This window comes from Ictidomys tridecemlineatus, chromosome 13 (genome assembly GCF_052094955.1).
Source record: "Ictidomys tridecemlineatus isolate mIctTri1 chromosome 13, mIctTri1.hap1, whole genome shotgun sequence".
Lineage (NCBI taxonomy): Eukaryota > Metazoa > Chordata > Mammalia > Rodentia > Sciuridae > Ictidomys > Ictidomys tridecemlineatus.
Genome location: NC_135489.1, coordinates 68804877 through 68814056, shown reverse-complemented (window position 1 = coordinate 68814056; position 9180 = coordinate 68804877). Strand labels below are relative to the sequence as shown.

Here is a 9180-nt window from a genome sequence, read left to right as displayed (position 1 = left end):
TTGAGGCATACTGATAATTGGGTAGACACACAAACAATATGAAAAAGCAAGAAAACAAACCATCCCAAACATACCAAAATAATGAATAACAGAATCCATTGACACTACAGTGGATGAAATGTAAGAGAAGGAATTTAGAAAGTTCATAGTTAAACTGATATAAGAGGTAAATGATGTAAGGAATGAAAGCAGAGACAAAAAATATATAATCTTGTAAATAAAGTTGATTATGGAGAAGAGATGTTAAGAGACTATGAACAGAACTTTCAAGAAATATGGGCTAAAGGAAAAAGGCCAAATTTAAGATTTATCAGGCTAGATGAAGCCTTGTAGATACAAAATAAAGGAATGCACAAACTTTTCAGTGGAATATAAGAAATTTTCCAAACCTTAACAATAAAATGTAAAAATCAAATATAGGCAGTATAGGGAACTCCAAATATGTAAAATTACAACATACACACACCCAGGCAAATTATTATGAAAATGTCTTAACATATAGAATAAGGAAATAATTTTAAAGGCCATCAGAGAAAAACAAAAGGTAATATTTAAAAGGAAACTAATCTGAATCTGCTAATCTCTCAACCCACCCTCAAAGCTAGGAGGTCTTGCAATAATATATACCAAGCTCTCAAAGAAAATAGATGACAACTAAAAATACTATACACAGCACATTTAAGCTTCAGAATTGATGATGAATGAAAACCTTCCATGATAAACAAAAGTTAAAAGAATTCCCAACTAGAAAGCCTGTACATGCACAATAAAATATTTCATAAAGAAGAAATGAAAAATAAAATTCAAAGCAAAAAAAGTGGAACTACATTAGGAAAATAGTCAATAAAAAGGGGAAACTAATACAAATTAAAAGCTAGAGATAAATCAAAATGATAGGGAATAAAAATCATTATTCAAAAATAACATTGATTTTAAAAGGCCTAAATTCAACAATCAAAAGACTTAGGATGGCAAATTGTATTAAAAGAAGACCCCCAAACTGCTATCTTCAGGAGACATACCTCAAAGGCAAAGGCATCCACAGACTGAAGGAGAAAGCATGGGAAAAAAACATATTACACAGCTCTCATAAACAAGCAAGGGTTTCTATGGTCATATCAGAAAAAATGGACTTGAAGACAAAGTTAATTAAAAGATGCAAAGATGATCATTTTATACTGCTTAAGGGAACTATATAAAAATCCAAAATAACAACATTAATATTTAAACTCTAACCAAAGGAACATCTACTTACATAAAACTTATATCAAGTAAAAAACAGACCACAACAAAATAATACTGGATGATTTTAACACACCACTTGCATCACTGAATAGATCTTCCAAACAAAAATTAAATAAACAAGGTGTATATCTACAATACAATTAATAATTTAGACAGCACACATATATAGAATATTTTCTCTATCAATGACTAAATATGCATTCTTCTCAGCAGCATAAGTTTTCTAAAATAGACCATATCTTAGGCCACAAAGCAACTTTTAGAATGCATTATATGCATTCTATCAAAACATAATGGAATGAGGTTAGAAATCAATGATCAAAATAAAAATGAAGCTACTCTAACACCTGAAGACTAAATAATATACTATTGAATGATGACTGGATGGTAGAAGAAATAATGATACATAGAGGTAAATGAGAATAATAATACAACATATCAAAGTCTCTGGGACACTATGAAGGTGGTTCTACAGAAAGTTCATAACATTCAACTCATTCACTAAAAGAATAGAAAGTCAGCAAATAAATAATCTAACATTAAATCTTAAGGACTTAGAGAAGAACAAATCAACAACAAAACAATAGAACATAGGAAATATTTAAAATCAAAGCTGAAATTAATGAATTTGAAACAATAACAAAATTTTTCAAAAAAATTAATGTAACAAAGTTTGTTCTTTGAAAACAAATAAATAAAATATATAAAACTCTTAGCCACACTAACCAAAAGAAAGATGGAAAACACTTAAATTATTAAAATCTATGAGGAAAAGGAAATGTAACCAAGGACATTACTGAAATGTAGAAGAAAATCAGAGAAACTATTTTGAAATTTAATACTGTATTAAACTTGAAAATCTTGAATACACTGACAAATTTCTAGAGAGATATGATTCACCCAAATTGAACCAGGAGGATGTAGAAAATTTAAACAGATCAACTTCAAGTCATGAAATTGAAGATGCCATCAAAAGCCTACCAACAAATGATTGGAAAAATTTGCAGCAAAGTTCTACAAGACCTTCAAAGAGAACTAACATCATCATCCTCAAAGTATTCCAGAAAATAGATAAGGAGGGAATCCTACCAAGTTCATTCTATGAAGCTAGTATCACCCTGATTATCAAAGGCACATCAAGGCCTAAAAACTTCAGACTAATATATTGGATGAACAGAGATGCAAAAATTCTTAATAAAATAATGGATATTACATATGAAAATACATTTAAAAGAGTTCTCAATGACCGACTGGATTTTATTCCAAGAATGTATGTCTGATTCAAACTACAGAAATCAATAAATATAATTCATCACAAAAATAGACTTAAAAACAAGAATCATTTGATTATCTCAATATGTGCAAAAAAGGATTGGATAAAATGTAGCATCCATTCATGTTTAAAACACTAGAAAACCTAGGGATAGTAGGAAAAAATGTTAATGACATGATCCTGTATTTCAAAATCCAAAAAAGAAAAAAAAAACTTCACTAGAAAGCTTCTTAGAACTCATAAATGAATTAAGCAAAGTGATGGGATATAAAATTTATGCCCATAAATAAATTGTGTTTCCAAACATCAATGACAAAATAGCTTAAAAAGAAATTAGGTAAACTGTCCTATTTACAATAGCCTCAAAAAAATAAAATAAATAAGCTACTTGGGAATCCATCTAACAAATTAGGTGAAAGGTCACTACAATGAAAACTATAGAACACTAATGAAAGAAATTTTGGAAGACTCTAGAAAATTGAAATATCTCCCTTGTTCTTGGATAGGCAGACTTAATATTGCCAAAAAGGCCATAATATCAAGAGTATTATACAGATTTAATGCAATTCTTATTAATTCTGATGTTCTTCATAGAAATACAATAATTAGTCACTAAATAATTAGTAATTTGGAAAAATAAGAGGCTACCCCGAATGGTCAAAGCAATTCTTAGTGAGAAAAGTAAAGCAGAAGGCATCATAATGCCAGGCCTTAAATTATATCACAAAGCTACAATAACAAACAGCATATTATTAACATCAAAACAGACATGAAGATCAATGGAATAGAAGACACAGAGAAAAACCCATATGAATTCAGTTATCTCATGCTACACAAAGGCACCAAGAACATATATTGGAAAAAAAGTATTTTCAACAAATGCTGCTGGGTAAACTGGAAATCCACTTTTAGTAGAAGACAGTTTAGTTCCTATTTCTCTTCTTCTACAAAATTCAAATCAAAGTGTATCAAAGACATGCATATTAGACCAGAAGCCCTCCACCTACTTGAAGAAAATATAGGCCCAACATTCAAACATGTCAGTGTAGAAACATTCTTCCTTAACAAGACTCCTAAAGCACTAGAAGTAAAATTTTAAAAATCAGTAAGTGGGATGGTATTAAATACACTTCAGATAATGCATTAATTTTCAGAATATTCAAAGAACTCAAAAAGCTTAATATCAAAATATATGCATAGGTGAGTGTGTTTCTCTCTCTCTCTCTCTCTCTCTCTCTCTCTCTCTCTCTCTCTCTCTCAAAAAGAAATCTAAATCCATAATTAGAAAAATTTACTTTTTTCTAAAGACAACATTATCTGGAAAGATACCTTGGCTGACAGTTTAAACAGCCTTTTCTGATATTTTTACACAGGGCCCTGGAGTGTACATACTCATATGGAGAAGTTGTAAGAGGCTGCTCTTAGATGAAATAACTAGCTACACTCTTGGATGAAATAATTAGCTACTCTTAGTCTAAATTTTTCTAAAAGTATGTGCTGTGGCCAGTCTTCGAAAGCCCGCAAGTTGCTTCACCATGTCGTCCTCGTCGTCTATGGTGCTGGGTTATTGGGATATTCGCGGTCTGGCGCATGCGATCTGCCTGCTTCTGGAGTTCACGGATACATCCTATGAGGAGAAACGGTACATTCGTTGGGAAGCTCCTGACTATGATAGAAGCCAATGGCTGGACGTGAAGTTCAAGCTAGACCTGGGCTTTCCTAATCTTCCCTATATCATGGATGGGAACAACAAGATCACCCAGAGTAATGCCATCTTCCGCTACATCGCTCGCAAGCACAACATGTGTGGTGACACCGAAGAAGAAAAGATTCAAGTAGACATCATGGAGAACCAAATAATGGATTTCCGCATGCAACTGGGTCGCCTCTGCTACAACTCTGATCATGAAAAAATGAAGCCTCAGTACTTGGAACAGCTACCTGGACAACTGAAACTATTCTACTTGTTCCTGGGGAAATACTCATGGTTTGCAGGGGAAAAGCTTACCTTTGTGGATTTTCTCACCTATGATGTCGTAGACCAGAACCCTATGTTGGAGCCTAAGTGCCTGGATGAGTTCCCAAATCTGAAGGCTTTCATGTGCCGCTTTGAGGCCTTGGAGAAAATAGCTGCCTACTTGCAGTCTGACCGCTTTTTCAAGATGCCCGTCAATAACAAATTGGCCAAGTGGGGCAACAAGTGTATATGCTGAGCAAGAGAAACAGCTTGTTTTGTTCCATCCTATACCTAGAGGCCTACACTCTTCTCTGCTCTTTCCAACAAATAGCTCTTGGGTTAAAAAAAAAAAAAGTATGTGCTGAAACCTTGAAATTTTCTGTTTAAAATAACTTAGATAGTATTCCCTCATTTGGTTTTGGCTACCAGAAAGAGAATTGTCAAAAATGATACGCTCTCCTTGTAGCAGTCCAAAGCTAGATTGAGCATCAAGATTGAATTTTCTGTGAATTGTTTATGTGCTAAAATAATCTAGTTATATTAATTCCAAAATATAATGGTAGTCTAAAAAACTGTAAAGTATTATATTTCTAAGCAGAAAGAATAAAACCCATTTTATTAAGTAAATAACCCATATGGTCCATATGCCCCCCCAAAAAAACCCTAGATATTTCTAAGATGCATGTTTTGTTTTATTATAATTGCAGTAAAAATCACAAAAAAATTATAAATGCTATTTAAAGTTACAATGAAGGTGCATGAATTACTATTTGCAACATATGTATTAGAACAACTGATTACCAAATCCAAAGAATTAAATTAAATCCCTGTGTCTCCCCATACATAAAATTTAACTCAAATGAATCATAAACCAAAATGCAAGAGATAAAACTAGAAAACTCTTATAAAAATATAAAACTAAGTATTCATATACTTGGGTTAGGCAAGTTTGTTAAATAAGACATTAACATTCTAATCATTAAAAAAATTGAAAATTGGATTTCACCAAAATTAAAAATTTGGAACTTCAAATAATACCCACTAGGTGGGATATTTTTAAAAAGTAGACAATAACAAGTACTAACAATAATGAGGAGCTACTTCAAATTTTCTACTATCATTGCTGGGATGAACATGAAATGATAAAACCACTTTGAAAAATAAGTGCAGTTTCTTAAAATGTGAGGTACAAATCCAGAAATTCACTCCTGGTTATTTACCCAAGAGAAATTAAAACATATTCCTATATACAGTTTTGTTCATGAATGTTCATAGCAGCATTATCAATAACAGCATAAAATGGAAATAGATGACAACAGATAAATGGAAAATAAAATGTAGTATACTGTTCAATGGTATAATGAAATAAGTAGTGATGAATTCTGTAACGTAAGTGTTCCTCAAGACATATTAAGTAATAAAAGCCATTCATAAAGGATAACATGATTAAATTTATATAAAATTCTAGCATAGGCAAATCTTAGAGATGAAAGCTGAGTAGAGATTAACTTAAGGCCAGTGGAGGGAACATGCCAATGGACATGACATTACTTTTGGAGATGATAAAAATGTTCAAAATTAGATTATTATTTTGTTTTCACAACTCTGAAAGTGTAAAATTAAAATAGATAAATTTTATGATATATGATATCTCAAGAATGTGGCTTAAAAATAAAATATTCTATTGCTATTATGAATCATTATAAAAGCTTTCTCCCTCTCTTGTATATTTGTTGCTGACCTCTTGCTTTTTTTAATGCATTTTTGTTCCTACCATTTGACTCAGCACAGCACAAGTATCAATTTAGATTAATGAACTCTAGTTATTGGAATTCTGAAAAGGGGAACTGTATAGAGTATTTCTGTCACAAATAAAATGAAGTATAAGTGATGTTGCAAAGGTTATGGCATGAGATGATCTACTTCTTTGCAAAAGATATTCCTTTGCTCATTTCCTCTGTCTGCTAGCTATCCCACCACCATCAGCATGCATGCATTTACTGATGATATCCAAGGAAGAAAGCCCATCATTATTTCATTATTGAGCATTCACTCAAAATATTTTATGAGCATTCTTTTTAAAACATAAAAAAGAATTTGAGGTTGTAAGAAGAAAATGGATTTACCTTCTTAGGAAAGCACAAGAAATTGTGTTGTATCTCTTCTCCTAAGGGGATGAAATTCTCTCAAACATAAAGTCAAGGAGTAACTGTAATATAGAAATTTGAATTCTATTTATATGATTTAAACTCCAAATAATGCCCCTTTCTCAGGAAGCTTCTCATGCTACCCTTCATCTGATGAAATATATTTATATTTTATAAAAGAAATGATAGAAACTCCATAGGATCTCTTTTTTAACACAAAAAAATTGTTTTGATTCATTAATGATATTCTTATTTATACTTTTCTCTGGAAATCTTTGCTCAGAGCAAATTTTTGATAAATAAAATAAGATAGACACTGCTTATTTACTTACATAATTTTTAAATGAAATTAAAACTTAATTTTGTATGATTCATGCATTTTTAAAATTCTTAAGAAAAAATAGTATGATTTATTAAATTACCATAGTTATTTAATTTACATCTATGATAGAGACAAAATATTTGGTAAATTATAATTGATCTTACATTCCTCCATGAAAATATAGTTCATAGAAATTCTAAGGAGGAGACATTTCCACAATACTTTTATTAGAAAATATCTTCTTAAATAATGAACAACTGAGTTATTTAATTCAGATTGCATAATCTTTTAAATATTTAAGTAGAGAATCATTAGAAATATAGCTGTGAAGCAGGTTCATTTTGTACTGATTATCAACTTATTAGTTACACATAGGCAACAAGAAAAAACAGAAGCCTAGGATTCATTGTGAGTTGGTATGAAGGCTCAAGGGTCACTAAAAAAGTGTAACACTAAAGGTAACTGACAGTATTAGCATGACCAATATCCGGGTTCTTAGTCTTTAGACTTCCAACATTGAGAAGCTGATATGAGAATCCCACATAAGCTACAAGTAGTTAAACAATTATAAAATGGTTCTAAGATTGTTGACCCCTAGCTTCTGATGAAATCTTACATACAAATCTTGTCTGGAGAAAGCCACAGTTCCTTCAAATATCCATTAAACTAATTTTAAAAATAGAAGTTTACAATGAGAAGATTAATAAATACAAGAGCAAAATCATGAGTCAAAAATCAATAGAAAGGACAAATAACAAATTTAAAAAAACATGGATTTCAATAATGAGATACAGAGTCTATAACTTAGTATAAATATTTTTAAAAAATAAAATATTGAATAAACATTGATTTTAGAGTGATACTGATAAACCCAGCTAATATTGGGAGCCATCTCACCACAAAGGCATGAAAGGCTTTACTATAAAATACTGCAATTTCTAAACTTGTCTGGAATGCCTGCCCATGCCTTGAACTCACCTATGCCTGGCTTTCCCTGGCCAGATAATGACCCTCTCTGATGCTCTAATGACACCTCATAAATTCTGATGTTGGGATCTAAGTTTACTCCTTAAGTGCTGATCCATTTAGACTATTAACCAGCCTTTGTGTTATGCTTGTCAAAATCCCCATTATCTGTAAGTTCTCAAGACACCCCCCCCCCTTTTTGCAACTTTCTGTGCTACAAAGCTGCGCTCATAGAGAGCTGTGGGGCTGTCTTCTGTTCCCACAGGTTTCAAGAGAGACAGCCCCGGCTGGTCGGAAATACAAACTTGTTTTAATTTGATTTTAATTGGAGTCAGTAGTCTTTTCTTTGTATTGTGATTTAACATTTGGAGTCCCTAGAGAGACCTGACTGAGAAAATTCTGAAGCCAGACCTTCATTCCGGGACTTCAGACTGGAGAGCCACACTACGGGGTGCGTGACTTGGGATGTCCCAAGGCCCCAGGGTGTGCCTTCAGTTTCTCGGATTGCTGGAGGTAACTGCTGCACTAAAACAATAGCTAGCATTTGCTGGAGGAGGCCTCCATAGGTAAGTGGCACTCTTATAACATCTGGTATTCACTTAAGGGAGATCTCTGAAGACAGAGAGGTTTCCTGGTGAGGCACACAAATGATCTGTCCTCTGGTACTTGTTCAGTAAGGAATTCCTCTGGAAGGACAGTGAGGTAGTTGACAGGGTACAATCCACTCCTGTCCTGGAGCATTATCAAGACATTGCCCTGCTCATCGGTTTTGGCGCATGGTTCTTGTTTTCTTGTGTCTTGTTCTGTGTTGTATGTTTTTTTCTGCCTTTTGTTGTGTGTTTTCTTTAGTAACACATGGTTTTGGTGCATGGTTCTTGTTTTCTTGTGTCTTGTTCTGTGTTGTATGTTTTTTTTTCTGCCTTTTGTTGTGTGTTTTCTTTAGTAAAAACTTAATATAATTGAACATCAAAATGGGTAAGCAAGCAAGTAAGTCTGACACCCCTTTGAGCTGTGTTTTCAAGAACTTTGATACACATTACTCCCCTTTGTAAAGTGGTATTAGGGAAGAAATATTTTTTTCCACTAGTTGGCTGCCTTGAGTACACCCACTCTAGAGAGAAATACCTGCTGGGGATCTAAGAACTGAATATCTCCCAAATTAGCAAGTAAGTCCTAACTTGTCATCGGGCACCCTGGAAACCCTTACCAAAATTAACTCTTCAAAAATCCCTTTGAAACCCCTTGTGCCTCCAGATCAAGAGAGTCACAA

General features: G+C 32.7%; 1 pseudogene; it reads left to right on the top strand.

Annotated features, from left to right (window-relative positions):
• Positions 1–4048: 4048 nt before the first annotated feature.
• Positions 4049–4823, top strand: LOC144370159 (glutathione S-transferase Mu 5 pseudogene; annotated as a pseudogene).
• The last annotated feature ends 4357 nt before the right edge of the window (positions 4824–9180 follow it).